This window comes from Felis catus, chromosome B4 (genome assembly GCF_018350175.1).
Source record: "Felis catus isolate Fca126 chromosome B4, F.catus_Fca126_mat1.0, whole genome shotgun sequence".
In the NCBI taxonomy this organism is placed as follows: Eukaryota; Metazoa; Chordata; class Mammalia; order Carnivora; family Felidae; genus Felis; species Felis catus.
This window is the reverse complement of record NC_058374.1, coordinates 107,965,569-107,987,729: the sequence shown is the minus strand read 5'-3', so window position 1 is coordinate 107,987,729 and position 22,161 is coordinate 107,965,569.

Sequence of the window (22,161 nt, the reverse complement as noted above, 5' to 3'; positions counted from 1 at the left end):
AAAGGATAGGGAGCAGATTTAAAAAGAATGTTTCTACCATGCTAAGGGGGTCAAATATTTTGAGGCTGGGGACAGGCCTGTCCAGATCTGTGCTTTTGAAAACAAAACAAACAACAGACAAAGCTTTGAAGGATGGGTCTAAATGGGCTAGATAGAAAAGAGACTGTGAGTAGAAAGACACCTAGGAGGCTAATGAAAAGAAAATGATTTGAAGATCTACATTTATGTTTTAGTTTCCAAATAAAGAAAACTTCAACATGATATCGTTTTGAGAAATATAATCAAAATCTCCCTCTCCCCACCTCCCTTGATGTCTCTCTCCCTCCTTCCCTCTCATGAAGACACTGATTTCCCAAAGGAAACTCTTTATTATACACTCATGATGGACTCCCCTGAGAAGGAAAGATTTTCAATCCTTAGCAACCATTTATTCTCTTACAGATTTCAACTGCTATTCAGTCTTTTAATAAGAGAAATCCCACAAAACTCAAAACCCTTAACACAAGCCTTTAGAGGACTTACAGAGGGTTTTCATTAGATTACATGTGTCTTACCATCCAGCACCACATTCTCTTTGGTAACTCCATTAAGTAGGAATAATTATTCTTGCAGTACATTTGAGAGTTCCATAGGGCAAAAGCCACAGCATATGGTTTTGACTCTGATCACTCCCTTTAATAAAACGAAAAAAAAAGTTTAAGTTAAAGTGGTGTATGGTATAAATTTATAAGTAATATTAGTGCCTGGGGTATATAAAAATTCTGTCATTTATGGCTAAAAATTGCAAAATGGTCCTGTCCACAAATTTTATTTTTCTGTAAGAATGAGCAATAATTTCACAGTATAATAAAATGGTTACATGTATATATTTCCAAATCCATCTTAATACATCCCTTATACTAGAACAAGCTGAAACGTATTTCAACTCTTCATTTACATGTATTCTGAAGTGTGTCATAAACATAATTCTAAAAATGCTTCCCATACATTGAATAGGATATGTTGCCCTACAGCAATGATTGCTAACTTATTTTGGTATAGAAAAGAATAATTACTTGCCTCCTTTTGTATATAAAAAAAAAAACTGAACAAATCTTCAGGGAACAATTGTCTGTATTTTACCTGCTTATGAATGTATTTATTCAACAAATATTTACTGAGTTTCTACAATGTGCAAGACAAGTTGTTAGCCAAACAGAACCAGATCCTAACTTCTTAATGCTCATGTTCTTACTGTCTCATCTTTATTGCATGCTCTAGTATTAAGTTTCTTTAATACGTCAGTACTTCAGTGTTTCTCAAACTTGGCACTATTGAAAACCACCAAAAATATCTCCAGACATTATCAAATGTACCCTGGGGGACAAAGTAAACCCCCATTAAAAATCATCTCCATTCAAACACGAAGAGAGAGTCGTGCTGCTCACTTTACATAACGCTGTTGCGAAAAATATTCAGGGAATAAAAAACATAGCATAAGGGATACAAAATAAAAATGTATATATTTAACCGAATTGAAATCTAATACTCTTTCTAAATGATGACCAAAATCTAAGTAAAAAGTAAAATAAAAATTTCATTATGGTGATACTTCATAACATGCCAATGTTCCTTAATATCTTGGTATCTGACGTTATACAGTCCAAGCAATTAGATGACTGGGTATTTCATTTTCCATATGGTAAGGTAGTAGTAGTAGTAGGTTCATATGTAGTAGGTTCTCTTTTGAAGTATAATCTTTCACATTATTGTTTAAAAATATGCATTTATATAATTTTTTAAAATTCCATAGTAATTCAACAACTGTAAATCAAAGTATTAAATGAATATGAGTTGTTCTATAATGCAAACAGGCTACAGTCAACACTAAAACTGTTCTTTTAAGTATAATTGAATCATGACAGGCTGTGAGTAATCATAAATAATAAAGATTTGTCAATTTTGATAGAATGACCAACTCATTTTTTCAACTGTTGGATCCAGCTTTATATTTGTGAAAAAAACGGCTTTGGGATTTTACATAACATGTTTCAAAATACTCATAAGATTTTCGTAAATCAATTGTTTCTGAAAACTAAATATAAGTTATTTAACGAATCCAAATTATGCAACTTTTCACTAGCAGAAGTGAGAAATCCGTATAAAAGGAATATTAAGAAAATATAAATTACATGCTGCAATTCAAAATACAGCAAATTTTTCCACCCACTTTTCCCATCTTTTTAAAAGTAAATTATAGATCTACTTTTGTTATGTAGGTGAAGTAGAATATTTTCACTTTAAACTATCTAAAGTGGCCATATTCTTCAACCTCTCTCTGTTTAAAGTGAAATCTATTTTGAAATCGGGCATTGTTTGAATTAATTCTTCCATTATGTGCTAATACAAAATCAAAGCTAACCCCTTAGTAGGCAATTCAATTTACAAATGAAGTGACTGATAAACATTCCCGCTAGTCTTCCTATGAAACTCAGTCTCAAGTTATTGATTCAGAAGTAATCTCTGTTTACCTCAATGGGCTAAGATTATAACAAGAATCCAACAGCCAAGAAGAAACGAGGGTACCATAATTTACTCCCTTTGGCCTGAAAGGGGTTCCTGGTATAGTGCAATACAAGAAATCCAATGGTTTTTCAAGAATTCTTGGGGCACCTGGATGGTTCAGTCGGTTAAACATCTGACTTTAGCTCAGGTCATGATCTCATGGTTCATGAGTCCAAGCCCCACATTGGACAGTGCTGTCAGCAAGGAACCACTTCAGATCCTCTGTCCCCCTCTAACTCTGCCCCTGCTCCACTCATGCTCTCTTTCTGTCTCTCTCCCCCCACCAAAAAAAAAAAAATTATCTATCTATCTATCTATCTCTCTGAAGAATTCTTCAGGAAGTATGTGCAAATCAGTCTTCATAGAAAATGTATGTGCATCATTCTTATACTCTTACTATCTTATGTGGCCATGGAGGGATGGAGTGATGAAAGAGGGAAACTGACAAACAGTTAATTATCTGACCCATTTTGCTTTGGCATTTATGGCTATCATTTATTACAAAATAAGGAGATAATGATGACCAAGGCAGTTTTATGGCATCACACTGTATTCACGTACTGGATGTAAAGCTGAAATATACAGACTTTTGCTTGAAAAGGCACTAACACAACTACATGTTATTAATTGTTACTCTGTGTTCCTCTCTCTCCTGGCCCATTAAAAGAAGGTTCTGATATTTCATCTTCATATTCTATTGCATATTTTGTAAGAGTGAGAATGTTAGCACTAGTTAAAACAATTTTTACCTACTGATACTCCTTCCTACACTTGTGAGCATATACAGAAGCATTCTTTTCTTTGATGTCAATGTCTGCCAAGATCTCTAATTGAAAAGAAAAAAGATCCTTTAATCAAGAATTCTTGGTTAAAAGGGCAGCTTAGTATAGTGAAACAAAAAGGAACATTTCTGTTGGAAAATCCGGTGTTCAGACCCTGGTTCCCTACTAAGCAGATGGTCAATGTGTTGACTCCTTTGAATCTTTATTATTTGTCAATGAGAAGAATAGCTTTTGCTTCAGTTGTTAGGGTAAATGGAATCAGCTTCAAATATTATATTGTTATTCTTATTGTTATTATTGTAGCTATTATAACAATTATTACTATAGCTACTATTATTACATATCGTTATAAATTATGATTTATTATTGAAGATGTACTTATGGAAATAAACATCTGACTTCAGCTCAGGTCATGATCTCACGTTTCGTGAGTATCTACAGCTTGTAGATACAAAAGATTGGGAAGTGGAGGGAAAACAGCATCTCAGGGAAAAGAGGCAGGGCAATGTTCACAGCACACATGAAAGGCAGATTAAAAACAAAAACAAAAACAAGACAACCTTATCAGCATTCCATTACACACTCAAATCCCTGTCCTTCTGCAGGTTGTCTTGCACAGTCTACCCTACAGCAATAAGAGAGTGATTAAAACTCTGCCTGGGGGACCTGGGTGGTTTAGTCGGTTAAGTCTCTGACTTCAGCTCAGGTAATGATCTCATGGTTTACCAGTTTGAGCCCCGCATCAGTCAGGCTCTGCGCTTACATTTCGGAGCCTGGAATCTACTTCGGATTCTGTCTCTTTTTCTCTCTCTCTCTCTGCACATCCCCTGCTTTCATGCTGTCTCTCTCCCCCATCTCTCTAAAAAATAAATTAAAAAAAATATTTAAAATAGATGTAAAAAAAAATCTGCCTCAACTACGGTTGCCTTATTACCTCTTCTGTAACAACTTGATAGAGGGATCTTTTTAAAAACATAAATCAAATTGTATTATCCTTTCCTTAAAATCTTTCAGGGGCTTTCCATCACAGCTAAAGAAAAGCCAACCTCCTTTGCCCCAGCCTGTGAGGTAGTATGTGATCTGGCTTCCCCTCCCACTCTGATCTCCCCATACCTCTTCTGCCTCGTCACACTGGACTGTAACCACGGGTACCTTTATTTCAGTTCCTCAAACATACGTACTCCCCTAGGGCCTCTGCATTCACTGCCTGGAATATTCTATACAGACAGTCCAATACTGGTGCCATGTCGTCATTCAGATCTCAGCTAGAAATCACCTCCACGGGGGTGGTGGTCAGAAGGGCTAATCGTTTCCTAATAGTTTTATTATTTGCAACTTACTTATTTGTGATCCATTCCACATCACTGAATGCTACTCTTCATGAGAATGGGCTCAGGCCTGCCTTCTTTATTGCTACACTCTCAGGACCTAAAATAATGCTTCACCATGGTAGGTGCTCAATAAATATTTATGGTAGGAAGAAGTAAATGAATGAAAGCCATTAGTGCATTGAAACCTTTTTTAACTGAATTCCTTGGCAGTGAGGAGGGGTACAATGTATATTGCTGATTCACTTGCTGCATTCTAGGAGGATTTCTAAAACACAGCAAGGTACCTTACATTTCTATTATGCTTCTAGCTTGTTTGGCCCACCAAATATAATGAGAGAATACAATCAACAGTGTTTTTGAGCCAATTTCTTGTACTTTCTAGTTCTTGGTGCTTAACAAAATTTTTTGATATCCACACCCAGAACATTTGGATATATTTACAATGTACAGTATTTTTAAAATGATTGGTTGGGGTGCCTTGGTGGCTCTGTCTGTTGAGCGTCCAACTTCAGCTCAGGTCATGATCTCGCAGGTCATGAGTTTGAGTCGCGCATTGGGCTCTGTGCTGACACCTCAGAGCCTGGAGCCTGCTTTGGATTCTGTCTTCCTCTCCTTCTGTCCATCCCCCGCTCATACTCTGCCTCTCTCTCTCTCTCTCTCAAAAATAAATAAACATTAAAACTTTTTTTAATGATTGATCAAATGCTGAAGGTATGGATGAAAAATAGATCAAATAATTAAAATAAAGAGCAACCAAAAAAATCCATAAATTGATGACTACTGTTATATTGGTGGAAAGCAACACCATGACTCATTACTTAAAGAGAAATGTGTCTTATTAAAAAGCCTATAACTCACTTCCTTTGTGACACTAACTGCAAAGAGCTTTATTTCAACACATGCGTACAACACCCTCTAATTCACAAATCCTGCTCAGTTTAATAGAAAAGAAGGTTTTGAACTGCATAGTTATGAATGGGTGTTCTTTCTTCAGATATCTCCTGTTTGATTATCTTAAATTGGGGTTACTGTAACAGCTGAAAACGTGACATGATAGGATCTTTGTTCTTACAGGCCAGGACTGTTTCATTTAACTGTATAGCTTTGACACATCATTTTACTGCTTTGAAGCAATGAGGGTAAGTGGAACCCTTAAAAAAAATAGAAGTTAACTTGTAGTAATAAAGTGAGGAAGAAATTTTTTGAATTATTCCATCCTTTAGGCCTGTCTCTCCTCACGTCATCACATTTTCAGGAAGAAGAATTAGCTGTGAGCTGGCTCCAACTAAATCCTTTCTAGTACTGTTTCACCGAAGGACTGGAAAGTGACAATTCCTATCAAGCAGCTGGTTTTTTCTTTCCTTTCCAGACTCTGGGGCAATCATATTAAATGGAGAAAAACCACAACTCAATCGTTGGTCTTCCACTTAATTTTTCATACAAATTTAAGGTCAGACTGTGGCCTAGCAACCAGTGAGATGCATATAACCCAGAAGAAGTTACATACCGTGCAGTTAGGCTCAATATCGTGGCCATACTACCTGACAATTAGGAGAGTGCTTCTAAGCTGCTAGCAGAGGTGGGATTCAGCCCAACAGTGTATTTTGAAGGCTACATCAACGCTTATAAGAAGGTAGCTCTTATTTCCTATGGAGTATAAAGTGCTGTCAGTAAGCAGAGTGGAGAAGTTTGAATTAATTTTTGTAAAAGCATATAGTCCTTTTAAAAACATGAATCATTGCAATCAAATAACCTATTATAAATAATTATAGGCAAATTAGAGACATCTTCAGGTAAATAAGATAACAGAGGGAGAACTATGTGTGTTCTTGAATCTCAAGTGTCCATTTAAAAGCAAACTATCATGCTGTTCCTATTTTTTTTACTTGCTGGAGCACATGATTATTATTTTTAAGTAATTGAATAAAAATGGTCATTATATTACACAACTATTCTTTTTCAGGAAACATTTAGTACTCTCTTATATTTTCAATAGAACCTTGAATACTTTGATTTTTTTTAACCTGGTAACTCTCATTCCAGTTACTCATCTGGAGGCAAATGCAAATATTAAACTGCATTTGTTATGAGTCAGCTCTTAAGTTGCTCTTAAGTCTTTTGGTTAACATCTTCTATGAATTGACCATGTGATGCCTGATAGTGTCCTGAACTCTATGTTTTTCTGATGACTAGATTGGCCCTTCAGTAACATTTGCTCATCATCAATATTCTATGAATGAGGTGACGTTTCATTGGAAGAAACAGATTGAAAACTTGTGTCTCCTATTTTGTCACATCTGGGTGAAACTCCCAATGCAATGTTTTTACTTTCTTTTAATCTCACAAAGACATGTTAAAATTGAAGGACTGACCCCGTGTTCAAAGTTATTGTCAGAAACAGTGAAGTCATAGACTCCTGTTTTTAATAATCCCTCACAAAACACAGAGCATCATTAATCATAAATGACTGCAGATTTCCTAGATCCTGGCATTGCTATGGGGCCTGAGCATTTTTAAGTGTCTTATAAATTCAAGCAGACAACAGCCTCATGACATTGCATAAAAATTTGTCCATGATGTAAAGATGAAACAACAGTTGAAAGTATTAAAATACTTAGAAACTGAAGATAGTTTTATTGCATCTCAATAAATTATAAGTCTAATTTTCAACCACTTTTGGTTTTTATGTTTCATTAACATATCAATCAATCAACAACTATTTATGGAGTGACTACAATGTGTTCAGCACCATTAAACACTGTAGGGAATACAGAAACTTACGAGAAATTTATTCGTTCGTGAAACATTATATTCAGTATCTGAGTGCAAGGCTCTATCCTGAGTGCTTTGGAAGTACTCTGTGCTTTGTGAAGATGAGGAAGACATAATTCCTTTCTTCAAGAAACCTACATCCAGTTAGATAGAATTTTTACACATACAATTTAGGAGGAATACTGAATAAATGAAACATACTGAAGCTTAGACAAAGAAACTCTCCTTTGGCTCCTATTTTCAGAGCATATTTCCCACTTGAGATGGGAACTAACTGGTTTTCAACTTGGAATTCAGAGAGGAAGACAAAAATAGATTAATGTTATGGTCTGAATGCTTGTGCCCCTCCTCCCCCAACATTCATAGGAAATCCTAACATTCAAGGTGATAGAATTAGGAGGTGAGACCTTTGGGAACTGATTATGTCATGAGGACCGCATCCTCATGAATAAGATTAGCACTCTTATAAAAGATACTCTGGAGAGCTTGCCTGCCCCTTCTACTATGTGAAGACAAAGTGAGAAGGTATCAGCTATGACCAGAAGGAGGGTCTTCACCAGAACGCAACCATGCTGGTGACTTGAAATAAATTTCTGGTTTTTGTAAGCTATCCAGTCTGTGGTATTTTGACAGCCCAAAGAGCCTGAGGCAATGAACCTATGTGTTAGAGAAACAACAGGGACAAGGGTCATACATGTAAATGATGTGTTTTAGAAGAAAGTGAATAGATTAGTTTTACTAAAGGGACTTATGAGAAAGAAGTAAGATTGACAAAAATATCCCAGCAGGTTTATTTGTACAGTGCCTCTTCAACCCAGCTCAATAAAGGACAGTAAACACTATGCATAAGACATATGACTGGATTCCATAACGAGTGATAAATGGAAGAGACAGAGCATAACTTCTCCAGGAACTTTTAATCAAGCATTGGGGAGATACACAAAGAACTTTAACAAATGTTATAGAGAAATATAAAAATAGTACTATAAGTAAGTAGGGCATAAACAATAAATATGTAACCTGGGAGATACTGGAATTTTTAATAAAGGTGTCATGTGGGCCAAGTCTTGGAGAACATATAGGGTAATGATGAGCAGAATTCGATCGTGAAGTCATTCCATGTGAAAGGAGCAACCTGGGCGCAGGAAGGAGGGAAAAATACAAATGCACCCATGAAGGAGTACATATTCACTTGAATTTGAATGTATGTACATGAAGGAGAGAAGCTAGAAACACATATACAGCAATCTGCTGGCAATTGTTTAACAACTATTAAATAAAGTATGCATATAAAATAAAATATATATATGTATGTTAATATACTGTAATTTATAATAAATTTTACTAATGCAAAAGGGTATATAACTCACAATATTATAAATAAATATAAATACTTTTCATTAAACTTCCATACAGCCAAATGACTCTCAAAGCACTCTCATCAGTTTTTCCTGCACTCTCATATCCAAAGCCAAACTGTAGTTGCAATTGACAATCCAGTGTAATTTCAATACAAATACTGTTAATATTTTTTATTATATTACCTAGTAAGATGAAAGTAAAATAATAAAAATGTATGCTAACTTTCATTCATTCATCAATGACATGAGCAACATCTTCATTGATTATAGATTTTGAACACTGAAATTGAATACAGATTATAGTTTTTGAGTACCAAAATAATATTTTATCACTTTGTTATGATATGAGGGTAAGGGCTACAGATATGTTACATGTTTAAGTTTGAACTGCATTACTAGCAATTTTTTCTATTACTTCCTTAAGTCATAGACCAGCCTTAGACCAGGGCTCAGCAAAGTACAGTCCATAGACCAAATCTGGCCAACCATGTGTTTTTGCAAATAAAGTATAATTGGAATACAACCCCTTCTATTTGTTTCCCTATTATCTTTAGCTCCTTTTTCTGCTACAATGGCGAGCCCTCATCAGCAAGTGTTTCCTTAAAGGGCCAGAGAGTAAATATTGGGAGGCATATTTAACCATCTCTGTTAAAACTAGTCTATTCAACAACTATACTTCAATAAATAGATAAATTAATGAATAAATAAATAGTCCAAATGGACAAACAACTAAACAAACAAAAATCTACTCTACTCTCTACTGCAGAGCAAAGCACTCATAGGCAACCCATAAGGGAAAGAGCCTGGCTGAATTCTGATTCAAAACAGGCAGTTGGTCCACAGGCTATAGTTTGCTGACCCTGGATCCAGACACTCAACAAAATAAACACATTTTTATCCTGATTTGCAGTGTGTTCCAATTTCCATGGTGTAAATATCCCCATAATGGTGATTTTAATCTTCCAAGGTCACATTCTGAATGCAGTTAGAGATGCAAAGTAGCGTACCATTGTAGAATACGTCCACCATCAGATACAATATATGTACATAAACTCAGAGGCATAATTTTACAGTTATGAGTATTTACTGCCTTTGTTTTTAATAAAATATTTAGCTACAGGTTTACGTAACACAATTATAATGGCTGTTTGACGGTTTGCTCATAAAATTTCTGAAAATTTAACATTCACTCTTGGGAGCTGGTATAAGCCGTCTCAATTGGCTAATACATAGGTAGGATACAGTATGGAGGGTATTGAATGTCAAACTCATGAGATAGAAATGTAATTCACCAGGAAAGATAGTCTTAGAAGAGTTTTAAAATTGCAAATCACATGATTATGTCCATTTATCTCAAATATTTATCTGGAAGCAGTGTGAAGAATAAATTAAACTGGAGACAAATTGAAGAGTAGGACACCAGTTAAGAAGTTCTTAGCATGGTTTAAAAGATATAATGAGAAAGCAACAACCTATAGCAGAGACAGTAGGAATAAAAAGTAACAGGCTAAGGTATACAAAGACAGGGAAGTGGAACTGCTATAGGAAGTGGAACTGGCTATTGCTTGGATCTGGAGGAGAAGGCAGTTAAAGATGTTAAATATGACTTTAATTCCAAGAATTTTTATCATGGAAAAATTCTTTTCATAAAAATTATACAAATTCCTTTTACATAAAAGCGAAAACTTTAATTTGATGATCAAAAATTTTGATTATTGATGCCCCAACATGACGAAACTAATGGAGATAAATCTGAACAAGTTACTTAATCTTTCTGGGCTACAGTTTTCTTAAATTGTAAATAAAGTTTGTAGTAGTATCTCACTAATAATATCACCAATAAGTTATGAATTTTAAATGTGACTATTCAAATAAGGCACCTATAACAGTGCTTGGCAGAAAATAAGTCATCAACCAAATACTATAAATTAATATTTTTATTAATAGAAATAACTTCAGATGGAATATTCAAAAACAATGCCTTCTTCAACTTACATCGATGGACAGATCATCTGAACTGAAAATCAACAAAGAAACTGTGGCTCTGAATCATGCAGTGGACCAGATGGATTTAACAGATATACTCAGAACATTCTATCCTAAAACAGCAAAATACACATTTTTTTCAAATTCACTTGAAACATTTTCCAGAATAGATCATATATCAGGCCACAAAACAAGTCTCAACAAATTCAAAAAAAAATGAAATCATTCCATGCATCATTTCCTACCACAATGCCATGAAACTAGAAATCAACCATAAGAAAAAATCTGGAAAGAACACAAATACATGAAGGTTAAATAATATGCTACTAAACAATAAATGGGTCAACTAAGACATCAAAGAAGAAGTAAAAATTTCATGGAAGCAAATGAAAATGAAAACATAAGGATCCAAAATCTTTGGGGTGCAGCAAAACTAGTTCTAGAAGGGAAGTTTAAAGCAATACAGGCCTACATCAAAAAAGCAAGAAAAATCTCAAATAAACAGCTTAACCTTACCCCAAGAGGACCTAGCAAAAAAGAACAAACTAAACCTAAACCCAGCAAAAGCCAAGGAAATAATAAAGGTTAGAGCAGAAAGAAGTGAGATAGAAACTAAAAACAAAACAAAACAAAACAATTGTGTTTTTTTAAAAAAACAATTGGTTTTTTTTTTTAAAGACCAACAGAATTGATAAATCTCTAGCCAGACTCATAAAAAAAGAGACATGGGGGGATTGAGAGAGAGAGAGAGAGGACCCAACCAAATAAAATAACTAATGAGAAAAGAAATAACAACTAACACTACAGAAATACAAACAATTGTAACAGAATATTATGAAAATTTATATTCCAACAAACTGGACAACCTGGAAGAAAGAGATATATTCCTAGAAACATATATACTACAAAAAAATGAAGAAGGAAGAAAAAAGTTTTAAACAGAAAAATTACCAGTAAAGAAATTGAATCAGTAATCAAAAACCTCCCAAAAAACCGAAGTCCAGGACCAGCCGGCTTCACAGACAAATTCTAGAAAACATTTAAAAAAGAGTTAATACCCATTCTTCTCAAACTCTTCCAAAAAACAAAAGAGGCAGGTAAACATCCAAATTCATTCTAGGAGGCCAGTATCACCCTGATACCAAAAGCAGATAAAGACACCATAAAAAAGAGAACTATAGGCCAAAATCTCCCATGAAAATAAATGCAAAACTCCTCAACAAAATCATAACAAACTGAATCCAACAGTACCTCTAAAAATATCATACACTGAGATCAAGTGGGATTTATGCCTGAGATGCAAAGGTAGTTCAATATTCACAAAATAATCAACATGATACATCATATCAATAGGAGAAAGGATAAAAACCATATGATCATTTCAATAGAGGCAGAAAAAGCATTAGACAAAGTACATCCATTCGTGATAAAAACCTTCCACAAAGTAAGTCTGGAGGGAACATACTTTAACATAATAAAGACCTTATATGAAAACCTATAGCAAACATCATACTCAACAATGAAAAACTGAGAGCCTTTCACCTAAGTTCAGCCATAAGACAAGGATATCCACTCCCAACACTTTTATTAGATATAGTACTGGAAGTCTTAACCACAGCAATTAAACAATATAAAGAACTAAAATCTTCCAAATGGATAAGAAGCAAAACTCTATTTATAGATGACATGATACCATATAGATTAAACCTGAAGGATTCCACAAAAAAAACAAAAACAAAAACAAAAACAAAAAAACCTACTAAAACTGATAAATGAATTTGGTAAAATTGCAGGATACAAAAATCAATGTAGAGAAATCTGTCGTATTCCTATACACTAATAATGAAGCAGCAGAAAGTGAAATTAAGAAAATAATTCCATTTATAATTACAAAAATAAATAAATAAAATGTATGGAAATAAACTTAACCTTAGAGGTGAAAGACCTGTACTCTGAAAACTACAAAACACTGATGAAAGAAATTCAATATGATGCAAACAAATGGAAAGACATTTCACACTTATGGGTTGGAAGAACAAATATTGTTAAAATATATATACTATCCAAAGCCATCGACAGATTTCATGCAATCCCTATCAAAATACCAGCTGCATTTTTCCGAAAACAAGAACAAATAATTCTGAAATGTTAATGGAACCACAAAAGACTTTGAATAATCAAAGCCATCTTGAAATAGAAAAACAAAACTGGAGGTATCACAATTGCAGACTCAAAGTTACATTACAAAGCAGTAGTAATTAAAACAGTTAAGTACTGGCATAAAAATAGACACATAGGTCAACAAATAGAATAGAAAACCCAGAAATAAAAACACAATTGTTTGGTCAATTAATCTTCAACAAAGAAGGAATGAATATATAACAGGAAAAAGAGTCTCTTCAGCAAATGATGTTGGGAAAACTGGACAGCCACACATGCAAAAGAATGAAACTGGACCACTTTCTTTCACCATATACAAAAATAAACCCAAAATGGATTAAAGAGCTAAATGTGAGACATTGAAACCATAAAAATCCTTCAAGAGAGCATAGGCAGGGGTGCCTGGGTAGCTCGTCGGTTAAGCGTCAGACTTCAGCTCAGGTCATGATCTCACAGTTCGTGGGTTTGAGCCCCGTGTCGGGTTCTGTGCTGACTGCTCAGAGACTGGAGCCTGCTTCAGATTCTGTGTCTCCCTCTCTCTGCCCCTCCCTACTCACACTCTGTCTCTTTCTCGCTCTCAAAAATAAATAAAACATTAAAAAAAAGAAATTTATAAAAAAAGAGAGCACAGGCAGTAATTTCTCAACATAAACCTTAGCAACATTTTTCTAGATGTGTCTCCTGAGGCAAGAGAAACAAAAGCAAATATGAACTATTAGAACTACATCAAATAAAATTTCTTCTGCACAATGAAGGAAATAATAATACTAAAAAGCAAAGTACTAAATAGAAGATATTTGCAAATGACATATCCAATACAGAGTTAATATTGAAAATATATAAAGAACTGGTATAATTCAATGCCAAAGAAATGCCAAGAAATGCTGGTATAATTCAATGCCAAAGAAATAATCCAATTAAAAATGGACAAAAGACATAAACATACATTTCTCCAAAGACACCCAGATGGCCAACAGATACATGAAAAGATGCTCAACATCACTCATCATCAGGGAAATGCTAATCAAAACTACAATGAGAGATCACCTTACACCTATCAGAATGGCTACAATAAAAGACACAAGAAACAGGAAGTTTGGCAAGGAGGTGAGAAAAAAGAACCTTCTTGCACTGTTGGTGGGAATGCAAATTGATGCAGCCACTGCAGAGAACAGTATGGAGGTTCCTCAGAAAGTTAAAAATAGAACAGGCTTAGGTCTAGGAATCACACTGCTGGGTATTTACCCCCAAAATATGAAAACACTATTCAAAGGGCTATATGTACCCCTGTATTTATTGCAGCATTATCTACAATAGCCAACATATGGAAGCAGCCCCAGGTCTGGATAAAGAAGAGGTGATATTATTCAGCCATAAAAAAGAATGAAATCTTGCAATTTTGCAACAACATGGAAGGAGAAGGAGAGTATAATGCTAAGTGAAATAAGTGAATCAGAAATATATGTAACATATGATCTCACTCATGTATCATTTAAGAAACAAAAAAATGAGCAAAGGAAAAAAAAGAGAGACAAATCAAGAAACAGATTCTTAACTAGAGAGAACAACAAACTAATGGTTACCAGAGGGAAAGTGAGGTAGGATAGAATGGGTGAAATAGGTGATGGGGATTAAAGATTACATTCATCATGATGAAAAAATAAATAATAAGATAAAACAAAATAAAACTAAACTAAACTAAACTAAACTAAACTAAAATAAAATAAAATAAAATAAAATAAAATAAATGCAATCCATGTTGAAGAAAACAGAACTACACCTTCTTTGAAACTTTTGCAATTAATAATGCATACTATATCTGTAATGCATACAGCAACATAGCAACATATGCTCTAATTATATAAATATATGGGTTATTTTAAAACAGAAATGTCAAGAAATATCTTATAATCACCATATTTTGAATTCAGTAAAATTCTTAGGGTAAGGGAAGCAAAATTACTCAAAAGGAACTATGTAATTTTTGGTTAAACACACATCCATGAATTGAGAATCTTGCCTCTTTCCCAAAAAAATTTAATGAGTTTCTTTCTACTAGAGGATGTCTATGTATTTTCTACACAAAACAATATTTACTTTTTGGAAAGATTCATCTACTCCCAGAGACTGAACTTCCATGTGCATATTGAAGGCACCCAGCTTCATACCTTCAGTATAGAGTTCTGATCTCTATCAGAAAATTCCATTCAATGTCTTCTTCTCCACCTGGATATTTCACAAGCACCTTTAACACAATAACTTTGAGCCTAAACTCATTATCTTCCCCACCCATTCCAGCACCTCCAAACTTCCCTCCTTTATTTCCTCTATCCACCAGTGGGAGTCATTATTTACTCTTTCCTTTCCCTTGACTCCTACATTTAATTACTGGTCAATCCTGCATATTATGTTTTCTGAAAGTCTGTCATATCCGTGGTGACAACAGATTCTTGCTAGCTTTGGGAAGTCCTAGATTTCACCTGTTATCCCAGCTTATATATGGGTTATACCCCTTTGCACTCATAAGGAATCCAAGTGTGGTGATAAAATATACCCTATTCACTTCCCTTACCATCTTTCCATAGCCAGTGATACTGCTACAGTTAAAATTCTTGTCAATTCTTCCTGGATTGTACAATAGTGCCCTAAATAATCCCTAAACCTTCAGTTCTATTCTACATCAACTCATATTGAATATTGCAAATAGAATGGTCTTTGAAAAAGGTGAATTTGAAATTTTACTCCCTTGCTTAAAACTGTAAAGCATTTAACATTTCTCCAAAACCAGGAATCAAAATCCATCAGATAAAGGGTTAGTATCCAAAATCTATAAAGAACGCATCAAACTCAATACCCAAAAAACAAATAATCCAGTGAAGAAATGGACAAAAGACATGAATAGACACTTCTCTAAAGAAGATATGCAGATGGCCAAATGACACATGAAAAAATGCTCAACATCACTCATCATCAGGGAAACACAAATCAAAACCACAATGAGATCCCACCTTACACCTGTCAGAATGGCTAACATTAACAACTCAGGCAACAACAGATGTTGGCAAGGATGTGGAGAAAGAGGATCTCTTTTGCATTGTTGGTGGGAATGCAAGCTGGTGCAGCCACTCTGGAAAACAGTATGGAAGTTCCTCAAAAAAACTAAAAATAGAACTATGCTACAACCCTGCAATTGCACTACTAAGCATTTTTCCAAGGGATACAGATGTGCTGTTTCGAAGGGACATATGCACCTCCATGTTTATAGCAGCACTATCAACAATAGCCAAAGGATGGAAAGAGCCCAAATGTCCATCAATGGATGAATGGATAAAGAAGATGTGGTACAAAGGGATACAGGAGTACTGATGCATAGGGGCACTTGTACCCCAATGTTCATAGCAGCACTCTCAACAATAGCCAAATTATGGAAAGAGCCTAAATGTCCATCAACTGACGAATGGATAAAGAAATTGTGGTTTATATACACAATGGAGTACTACGTGGCAATGAGAAAGAATGAAATATGGCCTTTTGTAGCAACGTGGATGGAACTGGAGAGTGTGATGCTAAGTGAAATAAGCCATACAGAGAAAGACAGATACCATATGGTTTCACTCTTATGTGGATCTTGAGAAACTTAACAGAAACCCATGGGGGAGGGGAAGGAAAAAAAAAAGAGGTTAGAGTGGGAGAGAGCCAAAGCATAAGAGACTGTTAAAAATGGAGAACAAACTGAGGGTTGATGGGGGGTGGGAGGGAGGGGAGGGTGGGTGATGGGAATTGAGGAGGGCACCTTTTGGGATGAGCACTGGGTGTTGTATGGAAACCAATTTGACAATAAATTTCATATATTGAAAAAAAAAGAAGATGTGGTACATATACACAATGGAGTATTACTCAGCAATCAAAAAGAATGAAATCTTGCCATTTGCAACTATGTGGATGGAACTGGAGGGTATTAGGCTAAGTGAAATTAGTCAGTCAGAAAAAGGCAGAAATCATATGACTTCACTCACATGAGGACTTTAAGAGACAAAACAGATGAACATAAGGGAAGGGTAACAAAAAAATAATATAAAAACAGGGAGGGGGACAAAACAGAAGAGACTCATAAATATGGAGAACAAACTGAGGGTTAGAGGAGGGGTTGTGGGAGGGGAGATGGGCTAAATGGGTAAGGGGCACTAAGGAATCTACTCCTGAAATCATTGCTGCACTATATGCTAACTAATTTGGATGTAAATTTTAAAAACTAAAAAATAAAACAAGTTAAAAAAAAATCCATCTCCTTAAGTCAACCTTAATATATTTTTCTAATATTAGTTATCCTTGCTTTTCTATAATTTCCCTTTCTAATCTTTATATATTGTTTTAATAACTATTAACTTCAGCTTTTATTTAGAATTGTTGAATGTATATTTGTGACTTATGGAGGTCTATAATTTTCTCATTTTTGTGCTGTATCAAGTTTTGGAATCAGGATATTACTAGCATCACAAAATGGACACAACAGATTTGTTTCTATTCTCTGGAAAATCTTGTATAAGAAATGACACCTGTCTCTTGGAATTTGATACAGTGTACCTATGAAACCATTTGTTTCTGGGACTTTCCTTAATGGCTAATGGTTTGGGGTTGTTTTTTTTTTTTTTAATTTAGTATTTCTCAGAATTTTTATTTCATGTTTTCAAATTTCCAGTGCATGGTTTTTAAAATTTATTTCTTTCATACTTATCATTTACAATGTTTAAATAATCATTATATCTGTACTTATTTCTTTTATTATTCTGTATTTTAATTGATTAGTGTCTCTTTTTTTAAGTTTATTTACTTTGAGAGAGAGACAGAAAAGGATTGCAAGCAAGGGAGGGGCAGAGAGAGAGAGAATCCCAAGCAGGCTCCATGCTATCAATGCGGAGCTCGAATCCATGAATCATGAGACCATGAGCCAAAATCAAGAGTCAGACGCTCAACTGACGGAGCCACTCAGGTGCCCTGATTATATTCTCTTTTTTCCATGATAAGCACTGACAAATGTCTGAGTATTTTGTTAATTTTTTTAAAAAACAGCTTTTAGTTTTCTTATTCCTTTTTTTTTTTAAGTTTACTTATTTATTTTGAAAAAGAGAAACAGAGGGGAGGAGCAAAGCGAGAGGGAGAGAGAGAATCCCAAGCAGGCTCTGCCCTGTTAGCAAAAAGCCTCATGCGGGGCTCAATCCCATGAACTGTGAGATAATAACCTGAGCCAAAATCAAGATTCCAACATGCAACTAGCTGAGCCACCCAGGCAGCCCTCCTCTTATTTTATATTGGAGTTCTCCATATTATTTATTTCTTCCTCGGTCTTTGTAATTTTTCTTATTTACTCGGTTGTTTCTGTTTAAGCTTTTTAAAAGTTGAATTCTTGGGGCGCCTGGGTGGCTCAGTCCGTTAAGCATCCAACTTCAGCTCAGGTCATGATCTCACAGCTTGTGAGTTTGAGCTCCGTGTGGGGCTCTGTGCTAAAAGCTCAGAGCCTGGAGCCTGCTTTAGATTCTGTGTCTCCCTCTCTCTCTGTTCCTCCCCGCTCGTGCTCTCTCTCTCTCTAAAAAACAAAGATTTAAAAACAATTTTTTTTTAAAAAGTTGAATTCTTAACCTATTTATTAAAAAAAAATGGGGGTGGGGGGCACCTGGGTGGCTCAGTCAGTTGAGCGTCCAACTTCAGCTCAGATCATGATCTCACAGTATGTGACTTCGAGCCCCGCATCAGGCTCTGTGCGGATTGGAGCCTGGAGCCTGTTTCGGATTCTGTGTCTCCCTCTCTCTCTGGCCCTTCCCCTCTCTAGCTCTGTCTCTCTCACTCTCTCAAAAATAAATAAACATTTAAAAAAAAACTCTTAAAATTTTTTTTGATATTTGTATTTGTAACTATAATTTCCCCCGTAGACACTGTTTAGCAGAATGTCTCAAATTTGGTGAGATTTTTGTTTGTTTTTGTTTTGATTTATTTTGTTTTTACTGTGGTTCAGTGCTAAGCATTTCATCACTGTCCTTGTCCTTTATTACTCAAGGGTCATTTATAATATGATTTTGAACTTCCAGATATTTGGGATTTTTTTAAGCTATCCATTTTATTGTGTTAAGGTAGGACACTATATTCTGTAGAATGCTAATTTCTAGGAATTTAATACTGATTTGTGACCTAAAATTTGATCAATATTTGTGAACATCTCATGCATTCACTTTTTGTTGGGTGTTGAGTCTTTTATGGCTTTATTGGTTTGAATTTACAATTAAGTTATATGATCTGCTTATATTTTAATATATGCTTATTTTTTATGTTTTTATTTTATTTTTGAGAGAGAGACAAAGTGCAAGTGGGAGAGAGGCAGAGAGAGAGGAAGACACAGAATATGAAGCAGGCTCCAGGCTCTGAGCTATCAGCACAGAGCCTGATGTGGGGCTTGAACCCATGGACTATGAGATCATGACCTGAGCCGAAGTTTGATGCTTAACCGACTGAGCTACCCAGATGCCCCAATCTACTTATTCTTTAATATCTGAAAGATGTGTGTAAATGTTTCAAACTATAACTGTTGACTTACATATTTTCTGTTTGTAATTATCAATAATTTGTAAGAAAATAAAAGATATTTGTACATAGAATTGTTTACTGTTTATTATTAATATATGTAAAATATATGATTAGATTTGACAACAGTCTACAATTTCTGATGTTAAAAACATGGTGTGGCTGAGGAAATCTTTTTGCTTTTGTTTTTGTTTTTGTTTTTTCTCACACTGTGGTTTGGAATTCTGAACCCCTCTTCAGAATGAGGGACTCATTTACTCTGATGCTCAGGATGTTGGTTGTTGATGGTCTCAACTGAAGTCCCTCCCTAAAAAATGGTCTCAGAAAAAGGGACTCACACATCAGGTGATGTCTCCTAGTCTACATCTAATGCCTGATCAATATGGACATTTAAAGACCAGGTCCCGGGGGCGCCTGGGTGGCGCAGTCGGTTAAGCATCCGACTTCAGCCAGGTCACGATCTCGCGGTCCGTGAGTTCGAGCCCCGCGTCATTCTCTGGGCTGATGGCTCGGAGCCTGGAGCCTGCTTCCGATTCTGTGTCTCCCTCTCTCTCTGCCCCTCCCCCGTTCATGCTCTGTCTCCCTCTGTCCCCAAAAAAATAAATAAACGTTGAAAAAAAAATTAAAAAAAATAAAGACCAGGTCCCTTGTGTCAAGGAAGGATGGCTCTGTCGAGCCATACCAGCTCCAGAGCATCCTATGAACTGGGACATTTGTTACAACCCCATCACAGTTAAAGCCCTCCTTTTGCCCAGCCCTATTTCCCTCTATTCCTCAGAGAAGTTAATCCCAGAGCACTCCCCAACAAATTGACTGCATGTAAATATCCATCCCAGTCTTTTCCACAGGGGGAATCCAACCTTAAACAATGTACTTGCACTTGTGACACTGAGTGGTTTAAGAAATGAATTCATGGGGAACCTGGGTGGCTCAGTTGCTTAAGCATCCAACTCTTGATTTTGGCTCAAGTCATGATCTCATGGTCCAGGAGATCAAGCCCTGTGAGATCTGAGCTTTCATCACAGAGTCTACTTGGAATTCTCTCTCTCCCTCTCTCTCTGCTCATCCTTGGCTCACTTGTGTGTGCTGGCTCTCTCTCTCACTCTCTAAATAAACAAACAAACAAACAAACAAACAAACAAACTTTAAAAAAAAGAAAGAAATTCATGATAGTTCTTATAGCATGTAGCTCAACAGATCTTTCCAAGGTGGTATCAGCTTCTAAAGAAGCCATCATGATACAGAAGATATAAAATAAACAGCGAAGCAATAGAACAAGAAAATAATATCAGCTTCTAAAGAAGCCATCATGATACAGAAGATATAAAATAAACAGCGAAGCAATAGAACAAGAAAATAATATCAAAAATTAAAGGATTTGGGAGTTGGGTAGAGAGCTCTTAAGAGATATGTAAAGGCTGCTGAGAGAAAGGTTTGGAAGGGAAGTCAAAGTAAAAATAAAAGTTTGTTCCTAAAAACATTAAGTTGGGGCACTTGTGTTGAGCACTGGGTGTTATATGTAAGTCACAAATCACTAAATTCTACTCCTGAAACCAATATTACACTATATGCTAACTAACTAGAAGTTAAATAAAAGTTTGAAAAAAGAAAAATAAATAAAATAAAAACTGCAAAAATGAAGTTTTAGTAGCAAAATCTAACAGTGATGGAAAAGGTGAGGGAAAGGCACTTCAAAAACATAAAAAATAGAGAGGCAGTGAGGACAGCTATGTATTAAGATACTGAAAAGAAATCTTAATACTGACAGTGACTTCAAAATGTTCACACGACTGGCTCCTTATTCTTCATCTTTTAAATTTCCCTCCTCAGAGAATTCCTTGATTACCCTATCAAGAGCAGGGTTACTGTTACATTCTATCTCAGTACCCAATATATTTCAAAATAGTATATCACAATTTTTAATTCTTTTATTTATTTGACTCCATTTTTTAGTCAATCATTTGTAAGTGGCTGGACTTCCATGCGTAACAACCATTATCTTTCCCAGTGACCATTAACTCTTGGGTGTTTAGGACTGGCCAAGCACAAAGAGGAGAAAACATGTATCATAAGAACATAGGAGATCTTTGTAATAATGTACTGTGTCAACTCAAGCTAGGTGCAATAAGAATTTGGAAAGAGGGTGTTTATTTGACTTGGGAGCAGAAAACTTCTAAGGCTTACAGGCCATCATTTCCTATTGAATTTGCAGATAATTATTAATGTATAATTTGTGACTAGCACTGTACCAGGAATGGGGATTAATAATAATAAAAGAAGTATATATTGTTAAGAACTTGAAGCATGCTGGGTCAATTAATAGACCTATAGAAAACAAACTGAAAATAGTAATGACAGATAAAAATCACGTGGGCAAATAAATTCATTTATTCAACAGTTGTTGAGGTGAACTTAAAAGTGCCAAACTGCGAGGCTGGGGAAGAAGATGGCGGCGTAGGAGGACGCTGGGCTCACCGCGCGTCCTGCTGATCACTTAGATTCCACCTACACCTGCCTAAATAACCCAGAAAACCGCCAGAGGATTAGCAGAACGGAGTCTCTGGAGCCAAGCGCAGACGTGAGGCCCACGGAAGAGGGTACGAAGGGCGGCTAGGCGGTGCGCGCTCCACGGACTGGCGGGAGGGAGCCAGG